Genomic DNA, 13293 nt, shown 5'->3' with positions numbered 1-13293 from the left:
GTGGACAGAGAGGCTGATGCTGGGGACAGAGAGGCTGATGCTGGGGACAGAGAGGCTGATGCTGGAGACAGAGAGGCTGATGCTGGGGACAGAGAGGCTGATGCTGGGGACAGAGAGGCTGATGCTGGGGACAGAGGCTGATGCTGGGGACAGAGAGGCTGATGCTGGGGACAGAGAGGCTGATGCTGGGGACAGAGAGGCTGATGCTGGAGACAGAGGCTGATGCTAGGGACAGAGAGGCTGATGCTGGGGACAGAGAGGCTGATGCTGGGGACAGAGAGGCTGATGCTGGCGACAGAGAGGCTGATGCTGGGGACAGAGAGGCTGATGCTGGAGACAGAGAGGCTGATGCTGGGGACAGAGAGGCTGATGCTGGGAGGAGAGAGGCTGATGCTGCAGGTAGAGAGGCTGATGCTGGCGCAGCATGGCGGATGGAGCACCTTTGGGAGTGCGCAGCATGGCGGATGGAGCACGTTTGGGAGTGCGCAGCATGGCGGATGGAGCACGTTTGGGAGTGCGCAGCATGGCGGATGGAGCACGTTTGGGAGTGTGCAGCATGGCGGATGGAGCACGTTTGGGAGTGCGCAGCATGGCGGATGGAGCACGTCTGGAAATGCGCAGCATGGCGGATGGAGCACGTTTGGGAGTGCGCAGCATGGGGGATGCAGCACGATGGGGAGTGCGGAGTATGGCGGATGGAGCACGTTTGGGAGTGCGCAGCATGGAGGATGCAGCACGATGGGGCGTGCGGAGTATGGCGGATGGAGCACGTTTGGGAGTGCGCAGCATGGCGGATGGACCACGTTTGGGAGTGCGCAGCATGGCGGATGGAGCACGTTTGGGAGTGCGCAGCATGGGAGATGGAGCACGATGGGGAGTGCGCAGCATGGCGGATGGAGCACGTTTGGGAGTGCGCAGCATGGGGGATGGAGCACGATGGGGAGTGCGCAGCATGGCGGATGGAGCACGTTTGGGAGTGCGCAGCATGGCGGATGGAGCACGTTTGGGAGTGCGCAGGATGGGAGATGGAGCACGATGGGGGGTGCGCAGCATACGGGATGGAGCACGATGGGGAGTGCGCTGCATGGGGGATGGAGCACGATGGGAAGTGCACACCTCCCCCCAACACACACACACACACGCGCGCGCACTGCACAACACACCACACCACACACACACACTGGGAACCACAAACAACTGCCCTACACAGACACCCACACACACAGACAACGCTGCACACACAAATATACGCACATACCGCACAACACGCACATTGCACAAAACATACCTCCCCCCAAAACACACCACACACACACAAACTGCGCAACACACACACAACGCTACAGACACACAGCGCTCCACAAACAACGCAACACACAAACAACACCGCTCTCACCCCCCATCACACCCAGACAACACCCAGAACATGTACAGCGCCCTACACAAACACTTGGTAACTACACACAACAACATCTATATATATATATATATATATATATATATAACAAAAATCATACATGAACTACACAATACGTAAATTCTAGAATACCCGATGCGTAGAATCGGGCCACCTTCTAGTAACAAATATTTATTTAAATATAGTGCATAGCAAAAGAAGTGACAGTACAAAAACATCATCACAAAGAGTAAATACAGTATACTGATCAGGCTAAAGATATGTCACTGGTGTAGAACACGGGTCCACGTACCATATAGGGAGTAAAAATATAACAATGTCAAATGATGACTCCTCTAGGCAACTATACAAAAACTGCAAATTTGCCCAACATGAAATAACAGAGCATATACAGGGTTAAGGGGCATTACAGTATGTGTCCAAAGTAAAGGGCACTCATTCGGTTAGTTGTTCCCTCCACGGCCCCCCGAAGAAGTTAGCGAAACGTGCGCGTCGGGGCACGTTTTCCTCGGCTTCCACGTTAACCAGTATGGGTGAGTGTAAAATGGGAATTTCTCTATTTGCTCTCATTACTGTTTACTTATATTCTGGCTGTTTATAACATGGTCTAGGATGTGGCTCCTCTGAGCACCGGGAACAACTAACCGAATTGGGTTGTCCTATCCCAATATGTAGGAGGCGTAATAATAATAATATTATTAGCAAATCCCTTCAGTTTAGAAATATAGTATAGTTCTCTTGAACTAGCCATATCTCTTACCTCATGTGCAGGCCATTGCAGCTTAGGTATCTATGCATAGGACCATGAGCAAGTAACTGTCACTATATGAGTGTACGTAACTATGGATACCTAAGCTACAATGCCCTGCACATGAGGTAAGAGACATGGCTATATCAGGAGAACTACACTATATTTCTAATTGGAAGATTTTGCTATTATTATTATTAGTAGTATTATTATTATTATTATTATTACTACTACATATTGTGATAGGATCTATGATATGGGAATACCCCTTTAAGTGGAGTGATCATGCTATGTAGTTGTTCCGATGCCTTTTGGCCCAGCTACTAGGCTATAGTATTGCAGTATTAAAGTGAACTTGTCAAGTGAAAAAAATGCTATTACCTGCAGATGTGGGGTTAATCTGCAGGTTAATACATTTTTAAAGCTGCCCGGTGCCCGCACTGAGAGCCCTGCTGCATGGAAGAAGTTAATTCTATTCCTCACGGCAGCCTCAGGCTTTCAGTCGTAGGGGTGGCCCGGAGCGGTTTCAGTTACCACTCTGTGCATATTGAGCGATGGCTCTAACTGTGCCCCCCGTACTGTCAGCCAGCTCTAATGCTGAGCTAGCCGTCAGTCCATGCCAGCAGTGCGGCTGCAGCCACTGCTTACTATGCACGGAAGGGTGACTGAAGCCGCATCGGACAACCCCTATGACAGAAAGTCCAAGGCAACTGTGAGGAATAAAGTTCATTTCCTCCAGGCAGCTGGGCTCTTGTTGCGGCGGCTGGGAAGCTTCAGAGCTCTATTTACCTGCAGATTAACCCCATATCTACAGGCCAATAGTGTTTCTTTTACATTACAGGTTCCCTTTAAGAACAAGTAATCAAACTATCACAAAAAATAACGTAAAAGTAAAAAAAAAGGAAATAGTTTGAATCACAGTTAAAAAAACAGAAAAAATAAAAAAAAATAAAATCATCGCTTCTAAAAGAAGTGCAAACTCTGAAAGTATAAAATTAATTAAGCCATATGGTAAACTCCGAAAAGAAAAAACTTCGAAACGCCAGAATTGCTATTTTTCAGTTGCCTAAGAAGCGATAAAAAAAAAAAAAAAGTTATGGGTCATGGAAGAAGGGGAGGAAAAAAACGAAAAGACAAAAATGAACAATCACTTGATCAGGAGAGGGTTAAACTGTACATAAAATTTCAATCTGACATCTTGCATGGAGAGTGATGCTTGTGCTTGCTGGGCTCGTGTAATTCATCTGACATGTAGGCAATATTCTTTGAGAGTGAAACGGGCGGCAATCGCTCTGCTCATTGTTTACTAGTGCAAGGGGCACTTTGCACACTACGACATCGCAAGCCGATGCTGCGATGTCGAGCGCGATAGTCCCAGCCCCCGTCGCAGCTGCGATATCATGGTGATAGCTGCCATAGCGAACATTATCGCTACGGCAGCTTCACATGCACTCACCTGCCCTGTGACGTCGCTCTGGCCGGCGAACCGCCTCCTTCCTAAGGGGGCGGGTCATGCGGCGTCATAGCGACGTCACACGGCAGACGGCCAATAGAAGCGGATGAGCCGCAGGACGCAGGTAGGAGATGTTCCTCGCTCCTGCGGCTTCATACACAGCGATGTGTGCTGCCGCAGGAACGAGGAACAACATCGTAACATCGGTATTTCCCAATTCATGGAAATGCCGGACCCTACACCGATGATACGCTAACGACGCTTTTGCGCTCGTTAATCGTATCAAAAAGGATTTACACACTACGATATCGACTGCGACGCCGGATGTGCGTCACTTTCTATTTGACCCCACCGACATTGCAGCTGCGATGTCGTAGTGTGCAAAGTGCCCCGAAGATTGTATTTGGATGTGTACATTATTACTACAATGACTCATTAGTAGAAGTGCATAAATCACAAATAACAATAAATGAGTGAGCTCTTACAACCCAGGCAAAGTTTTCATGGATTCCTACTGAATCTGACATGGCAGGGTCACTCTCTGTTCAGAGGATGGTCTTTATGTAATAAAGTAAAATGTCAACTTCATTAGAATTAATAGGAACCATAGATGGGATGTTGACGCCTTGTCTTCAATTATACTAGCGGATTCTTAATCCATTATTTTTTTATGTTGTATTTTATGAACAGATTGTGACCACTTTATATATATATATATTGTTGATTATATTGAAATTAATTGATTATTGTTTCTCTGTTCAATGTAAATAAGACCTCTTTTAGTTAACTATGTCTCATACTGGAAGTATTGTATTACTGAAAGGGAGCCTGTCGTGGGAAAAATGCTACTAACCAGCAGATTTTATGTTTATTTGCAGGTTAATAGCATTCTGAACCTGCCCGGCGCCTGCACATTAAGTCCTGCTACCTGGAGGAAATTAACTGTATTCCTCCCAGCAGCATTCTGGTTTCAGTCACTGCGGAGGCATTGAAGCAGGTTAAGTCACCTCTCTTTGTATCAGAGTTTGACAGCGCGATCTAATGTGCTACAGCGGGGATCATGCTGTTCCCCGCTGCCATAAGTGGCCCTGTGACGCAGTGACGGGGCACCAATGGGTTGTCATGGCAGCGTGCGGTCAGATGGGGACCCATGTCACTGCCATGATGTATTTCCTGTGAATGCTGGCAGAGTATGGGCACTCACAGGAGAGCAGCTTAGGCCATGTGTGCACGTTGCGTTCAGTACCTTGCAGAACTGAACGCATTCTCTGGCAGAAATTGTCATTGTCAAAATTGTTTTTGACCACATAAATGTAGGAAATACGCATGCGTTTTTATAGCGTTTTTGCTGTGTTTTGAACGCATTTTACATGCAGTTTCAGTGCTTATATTGACATGTGTTTTCAACACAAATATACAACTAAATAAAGTTTAAACATTCAAACAGTAGGAAAAAATTGAAATAAATTTTAAAAAATTAATAATCTTTAAATCATACACTATACTGATAATTTATCAAAAATTATTATAGTAATTGAATAATTATGTGCAAAATAAACTAACAGTATTGTTTCACTCATTTTTTAATGTCGGAATGGATGTGAGGGCAATTAGAAACTACTTGCCCTCACAATAATGTCAAAAACGCATGCTTTCTGCATCAAAAAAGCATGTAAAATGCTAGAAATTTCTTTTAGGATGCGTTTTGATAATTCTCATTGACTTCAATGTTAGCAAAACGCAGCCAAAATGGCAAAAACAATTGACATGTTGCTTCTTCAAACGCAGAGATTTTGACAAATTTTAAGCAACTAAAACGCTGCGTTTTTAAATGCATAGTGCGCACAAGAAATCCTTATTTCCCATAGACTTCCTGGTAATCAAAACGCATGCAATTTTGCATTAAAATGCTGCATCTCAAAACGCTGCGGAAACACATGAAAAAACGCAACATGCGCACATAGCCTAAAGCATCACTGTGATCAGGAGAAGCAATTGCACGCTGCAGTCATAAAGCCCCCTAGGGAAACTAGTAAAATAAGTGTAAAAAGTAAAAAAAAAATAAAAAAAAAAATATTAAAAAATAAAAGAAAACTAAAAGTTATCATCCCCTCCCTTTTGCCCCAATTAGAATAAAACAATAATAGTAATAAAAAAATGCACATTTGGTATTTCCTCGTTCAGAAATGCCCAATCTATCAAAATATAAATTTAATAAATCTGATTGGTACACGGCATAGCGAGGAAAAAATTCCAAATGCCAAAATAAAGGGTTTTTGGTCGCAGCAATAGTGCATTGAAATGCAATAATAGGTGATCAACACCTCGCATCTACGCAAAAACCCTATAATTAAAAATGTTAGCTAAAGACGCAAAAAATAAGCCATCACTGAGCCCTAGATACCGTAAAATGAGAACGTTATGGATGTTGGAAAATGGCAACAAAAGCGATATTATTTATTTGTTTTTCTTTTTCTTCTTTTACAAACTTCAGATTTTTCCTTTTCCCTTAGTTAAAAGTAAAACTATACATGTTTAGTATCAATGAACTCGTACTCACCTGGGGAATCGTAATGCCCACTCAGTTTTACCATATAGTGAATATGGTAGATAAAAAACACAAAAAACAATTGTGCAATTGCATTTTTTTTTGCAATTTCCTCTTTGCTAGGTTATGTGATTTTTTTTTTCTTTCAGTTTAGATATCACATTATTGTTAAGTATATACACTTCGAATTAAGGGGTCTTTTATTCCTGTTGTTCTGATCTGATTTATCTAGGAACACACGATTTTTCTATGGTAAGTTGATACTCTTTGGGTTTGCACACAACATCTTTTTCAGGCAAGATTTTTACGTGGAAAACACTTCAGCCTGCATTTTTCCCTTGAAGCTTTTTTTTTTCTTTAGCGTTTTTTGTTAGTTTCCTGAGCTTTTTTTATTATTGAGTTTGACTGCTGCAGTTTTTTTTTTATTTTGTATGATTTTTCCAGTATTTTTGTGGCTTTTTTTTTTTCTTTTACTGACATTTTCCAGTAATTTCTCCAAATTCATTCAACAATGAAAACAAATCATTATTGCCTTTTCAAGCTAAAATATTATCGAAACTCTCAGAAAGACTAGAGGCATCTTGTCAGCCTTCCTATTGTCTTCTATTATAAAGTAAAGAGTGTCTTCACAGCAGAAAACACCAGAAAAATGGTTTGTTCACTTTATTTGAACCACTTGATATCATTGGAAACCTGAAGTGGTTAAAAGACGCTCAAAAGGCTGAACATATATGTTTACATGGAAATACATAATTCTTTTAAGCATTTAGATAGCATATCTTCAGGCAGTTTTTGTCTGGAAAAAGACTTTGTGTGCACATACTCTTAAGGCCCGTTTCACACGTCAGTAAAAAACACTGACGTTTTTCACTGGCGTGTAAAACACGCACATGTCCCTACGTGTGCCGTGAATCACGGCACACGTGGGTTGTCTAAGTGCAATCCGGGCTCCGTTTTCCGTGGCCCGTGATTGCACTTAGAGATTAACTCACCTGTGCGCGCTCCTGCTCTCCATGGTGCTGAATGCTCCCGCGGTGCAGCATCCGGCCGGCGCTGACCCCCGCAGCAGCTGCTTCCGGGTCGGCTGTGTCGTGCATCATGAATATGCGCGACAATAATGAGCCGGCTCAGAAGCAGCAGAGGACATCGCTGGAGCCGGGTGAGTAAAAATGATTTTTATTTTAAAAGCACGTTTTTTTCTGGCACGTGTCTCACGGACTGCACCACTGCATGGTCCGAGGGACATCAGTGATGCCAGAAAAAAATGGACATGTCTCCGTGTGGCAATCATGGACATGCGTGAACGCTGCACGGAGACACGTGCAGTGAAAAATCACTGATGTGTGAGCAGACCCATTCATTATAATGGGTCTGCGTATGTCAGTGATTTTGGTACGTTTAAAAAAAAGCACAAACGTACCAGAATCACTGACGTGTGAAACGGGCCTAAAGGTGTATTCCCATCTCTAAGATCCTATCCCAATATGTAGTAGGTGTAATATTAGCAAATACCTCCAATTAAAAATCTAGTTCTCCTGATTTGCTATATCGCTTACCTCATGTGCAGGGCATTACAGCAGCTTAAGTATCCAACTGTCAGCATACAGTGCCTACAAGTAGTATTCAACCCCCTGCAGATTTAGCAGGTTTACACATTCGGAATTAACGTGGCATTGTGACATTTGGACTGTAAATCAGCCTGGAAGTGTGAAATGCACTGCAGCAAAAAAGAATGTTATTTCTTTTTTAATTTTTTTTTTAAATTGTGAAAAGTTTATTCAGAGGGTCATTTATTATTCAACCCCTCAAACCACAACAATTCTGTTTGGTTCCCCTAAAGTATTAAGAAGTATTTCAGGCACAAAGAACAATGAGCTTCACATGTTTGGATTAATTATCTCTTTTTCCAGCCTTTTCTGACTAATTAAGACCCTCCCCAAACTTGTGAACAGCACTCATACTTGGTCAACATGGGAAAGACAAAGGAGCATTCCAAGGCCATCAGAGACAAGATCGTGGAGGGTCACAAGGCTGGCAAGGGGTACAAAACCCTTTCCAAGGAGTTGGGCCTACCTGTCTCCACTGTTGGGAGCATCATCCGGAAGTGGTAGGCTTATGGAACTACTGTTAGCCTTCCACGGCCTGGACAGCCTTTGAAAGTTTCCACCCGTGCCGAAGCCAGGCTTGTCCGAAGAGTCAAGGCTAACCCAAGGACAACAAGGAAGGAGCTCCGGGAAGATCTCATGGCAGTGGGGACATTGTTTTCAGTCAATACCATAAGTAACGTACTCCACCGCAATGGTCTCCGTTCCAGACGAGCCCGTAAGGTACCTTTACTTTCAAAGCGTCATGTCAAGGCTCGTCTACAGTTTGCTCATGATCACTTGGAGGACTCTGAGACAGACTGGTTCAAGGTTCTCTGGTCTGATGAGACCAAGATCGAGATCTTTGGTGCCAACCACACACGTGACGTTTGGAGACTTGATGGCACTGCATGCGACCCCAAGAATACCATCCCTACAGTCAAGCATGGTGGTGGCAGCATCATGCTGTGGGGCTGTTTCTCAGCCAAGGGGCCTGGCCATCTGGTCCGCATCCATGGGAAGATGGATAGCATGACCTACCTGGAGATTTTGGCCAAGAACCTCCGCTCCTCCATCAAGGATCTTAAGATGGGTCGTCATTTCATCTTCCTACAAGACAACGACCCAAAGCACACAGCCAAGAAAACCAAGGCCTGGTTCAAGAGGGAAAAAATCAAGGTGTTGCAGTGGTATAGTCAGTCTCCTGACCTTAACCCAATTGAAAACTTGTGGAAGGAGCTCAAGATTAAAGTCCACATGAGACACCCAAAGAACCTAGATAACTTGGAGAAGATCTGCATGGAGGAGTGGGCCAAGATAACTCCAGAGACCTGTGCCGGCCTGATCAGGTCTTATAAAAGACGATTATTAGCTGTAATTGCAAACAAGGGTTATTCCACAAAATATTAAACCTAGGGGTTGAATAATAATTGACCCACACTTTTATGTTGAAAATTTATTAAAATTTAACTGAGCAACATAACTTGTTGGTTTGTAAGATTTATGCATCTGTTAATAAATCCTGCTCTTGTTTGAAGTTTGCAGGCTCTAACTTATTTGCATCTTATCAAACCTACTAAATCTGCAGGGGGTTGAATACTACTTGTAGGCACTGTATGAGTGGTAGTAACTACTGTTGAGGTTGTAGTTAACTATTCATACTCGCTATGCTGTTAGTGAGCACTGTCCACTACTCGCATATTTGTTATGAGTAGCGGGCACAATGTAAGTCAATGGGAAATACTCCCTAAGTAGTAAGTAACCCGAATGCTGCACTATTCGCTACTCGCAAGAAAAGTACGGCTTTAGGGTTACTTTCTACTTAGCAAGTATTTCCCATTGACTTACACTGCGCCCGCTACTTTTAACGAATATGCGAGTAGTGGACAGTGCTCACTAACAGCATAGCGAGTACGAATAGTTAACTACTCACTCAACACCATACCTCCCAACCGTCCCGGATACAGCGGGACAGTCCCTCTTCTGAGCCTTTGATCCCGGGTCCCGCCCGTGAGGCTGTTTATCCCGGGCTCCACCCACCCACTGTAGCCCCGCCTCGCTGTTTCTCCCTTCTACTATTCATTACAGAGCCGAGCGCGCACCTACTCCTGTGACTGCTGCTGAGGTATGAATCACCCCCTGCAGCAGAGCGATCCCCCCCTGCAGCAGAGCGACCCCCCTGCAGCAGAGCGACCCCCCCCTGCAGCAGAGCCCCCCCCCCCCTGCACCAGAGCCGACCCCCCCCCAGTCCCGGAGCCTGCGTTTGTCTGCAGCTGTTCTCTGATTCCCCGTGTGCGGCTTCTCACTGCTGCAGACACGCGGGGAGTCAGGACGCTGAGGAGACCGTGCAATCAGCACTTCTCTCTCCTGCAGATAGCAGTGACAATAACCTATGCAGAGTGGCATCTGCAGGCTTCTATTACCGATCAGTGGTCTCCTGCCTGTAGAGCTGCTGGGTCCTAGCTTCCCAACAGCTTCAGCTCTGCTTTATCCTGGCTCCCCTACCAGTTAAAGGGAAACTGTCAGCAGAAATTTCACAATACAAGTAAAAGATTCCCCTCTCCAGCTCCTGGGCTGCTTCTAGAAAGGTTCCTGTTGTTATTGTGCCCCCTTTGAGACCTACAAAAATACTTTATGAAGTCTTACCTTTTTGTATGCAAATGTGTTTTTATGGTCACGGGGGCGGGCTGTCTGGCGTCCGTTATTCCCCCTCCTGCCGCTTTACGCAGTCCCCCATTGCTCATTTACATACACAAGGACGCCTTCCTCATGTAACTGTCCTCCCGAAGTTTTGCGCATGTGAACGCTTTTTCAGGTGATTGCGCAGGCACGAGATTATGGGCAGCGCTGTGATTGTCATCAGCAGCGTTAACCAAGTACCCGCCCATAATCTCGTGCCCGCACTTTTCCCTCTGACTCCACCGTTATGCGCAAGTGCTGGCCATATGAACCATGTTACCTATTACCGCTTGCACGAGATTATGGGCGGGTACTTGGATGACTTTGCTGATGACAATCACAGCGCCGCCCATAATCTCGCGCCCACGGTAATAGGTAACATGGTTCATATGGCCAGTGCTTGCGCATAACGGTGGAGGCAGAGTGAGAAGCGCGGGCACGAGATTATGGGCGGGTACTTGGATGACGCTGCTGATGACAATCACAGCGCCGCCCATAATCTCGCGCCCACGGTAATAGGTAACGTGGTTCATATGGCCAGTGCTTGCGCATAACGGTGGAGGCAGAGTGAGAAGCGCGGGCACGAGATTATGGGCGGGTACTTGGATGACTTTGCTGATGACAATCACAGCGCCGCCCATAATCTCGCGCCCACGGTAATAGGTAACATGGTTCATATGGACAGTGCTTGCGCATAACGGTGGAGGCAGAGTGAGAAGCGCGGGCACGAGATTATGGGCGGGTACTTGGATGACGCTGCTGATGACAATCACAGCGCCGCCCATAATCTCGCGCCTGCGCAATCACCTCAAAAGCGTTCACACTTTGCACAGTGCTTACTCCCGCGAGAGTGGCACTGGGCATGCACAAAACTTCAGGAGGACAGTTACATGAGGAAGGCGTCCTCATGTATGGAAATGAGCAATGGGGGACGGCGTACAACGGCAGGAGGGGGAATAACGGACGCCAGGCAGCCCGCCCCCGTGACCATAAAAACAGATTTGCATACAAAAAGGTAAGACTTCATAAAGTATTATTTTAGGTCTCAAAGGGGGCACAATAGCAACAGGAACCTTTCCAGAATTCATCCCAGGAGCTGCAGAGGGGAATCTTTTATTTTTTTTGCTAAATTTCTGGTGACAGTTTCCCTTTAAAGGGAACCTGTCAGGTGCAATCTGCACTCAGAGCCAGGAGCAGTTCTGGGTGTATATTGCTAATCCCTGCCTAACTGTCCCTGTATACACTAGCATAGATAAAGGCATCTATAGAAAAAGTATTTTTAAAGAGCGTATATCTTATGCTAATTAGCGCGGGGACTAGTCCCAAGGGCGTTACTTCACTTGGCTAGTCGGCTCATATAGCGTGTTAGTACTCACACAGGGGCGTAATAACATGCTAACATGCTATGCGAGCCGACTAGCCAAGTGAAGTAACGCCCTTGTGACTAGTCTCCGCGCTCATTAGCATAAGATATAAGATCTTTAAAAATATTTGTTCTTGATCTCTTTATCTATGCTAGTGTATACAGGGACGGTTAGGCAGGGATTAGCAATATGCACTCAGAACTGCTCCTGGCTCTGAGTGCATATTGCACCTGACAGGTTCACTTTAAAGGGAACCTGTCACCAGATTTGGGGCCTATAAGCTGCGGCCACCACCAGCGGGATCTTATGTACACATTCTAACATGCTGCATACCTCCCAACCGTCCCGGATACAGCGGGACTTTCACGCTTTACGTTGTTTGTCCCGTTGCCACGGGCGGGACGGCCGGCTCCCGGGCTCCGCCCACCCACTCTCTCTCCGCCTCCCTGCTTTTCCCTCCTACCATCCTAGTAGACGTGGCATAGAGAGGAGCGCTGCCTGTGCTGCTGCTGGTACAGTAAACTAATCTCCCCAGCGCTGATTTCCCTCCCTCCCCCCTCACCCCCGGCCGGAGCCTGTCTGTGCGGTCGGCCGGCCGCCTGTCTGTGCGGTCGGCCCGCCACCTGTCTGTGCGGGCGCCCCCCGCCGCCTGTCTGTGCGGGCGCCCCCCGCCGCCTGTCTGTGCGGGCGCCCCCCTGCCGCCTGTCTGTGCGGGCGCCCCCCTGCCGCCTGTCTGTGCGGGCGCCCCCCTGCTGCCTGTCTGTGCGGGCGCCCCCCTGCCGCCTGTCTGTGCGGGCGCCCCCCTGCCGCCTGTCTGTGCGGGCGCCCCCCGCCGCCTGTCTGTGCGGGCGCCCCCCTGCCGCCTGTCTGTGCGGGCGCCCCCCTGCCGCCTGTCTGTGCGGGCGCCCCCCCCGCCGCCTGTCTGTGCGGGCGGCCCGCCGCCTCATTGTGTGGGCGGCCGGCCGCCTCTCTCTGCGGGCGGCTGGCCGCCTCTCTGTGCGGGCGGCCCGCCGCCTGTCTGTGAAGGCGGCCGGCCGCCTGTCTGTGAAGGCGACCGGCCGCCTCACTGTGGCTGCCTGCGTGTCCGTGCTGGAGGCCCGCCGGCTGCCTGCGTGTCCGTGCTGGAGGCCCGCCGGCTGCCTGCGTGTCCGTGCTGGAGGCCCGCCGGCTGCCTGCGTGTCCGTGCTGGAGGCCCGCCGGCTGCCTGCGTGTCCGTGCTGGAGGCCCGCCGGCTGCCTGCGTGTCCGTGCTGGAGGCCCGCCGGCTGCCTGCGTGTCCGTGCTGGAGGCCCGCCGGCTGCCTGCGTGTCCGTGCTGGAGGCCCGCCGGCTGCCTGCGTGTCCGTGCTGGAGGCCCGCCGGCTGCCTGCGTGTCCGTGCTGGAGGCCCGCCGGCTGCCTGCGTGTCCGTGCTGGAGGCCCGCCGGCTGCCTGCGTGTCCGTGCTGGAGGCCCGCCGGCTGCCTGCGTGTCCGTGCTGGAGGCCCGCCGGCTGCCTGCGTGTC

At 48.1% G+C, this 13293-nt stretch overlaps 1 protein-coding gene across 1 annotated transcript in view; it reads left to right on the top strand.

Moving 5' to 3' along the window:
• Nucleotides 1–13293, top strand: part of MMP24 (matrix metallopeptidase 24) — a 241791-nt gene that overhangs the window by 202662 nt on the left and 25836 nt on the right. The window lies entirely within an intron of this gene.

The sequence above is a fragment of the Anomaloglossus baeobatrachus genome, chromosome 5, assembly GCF_048569485.1.
Source record: "Anomaloglossus baeobatrachus isolate aAnoBae1 chromosome 5, aAnoBae1.hap1, whole genome shotgun sequence".
In the NCBI taxonomy this organism is placed as follows: domain Eukaryota; kingdom Metazoa; phylum Chordata; class Amphibia; order Anura; family Aromobatidae; genus Anomaloglossus; species Anomaloglossus baeobatrachus.
The sequence above is the reverse complement of the archived record's forward strand: the minus strand, read 5'-3'. Positions and strand labels throughout refer to the sequence as shown.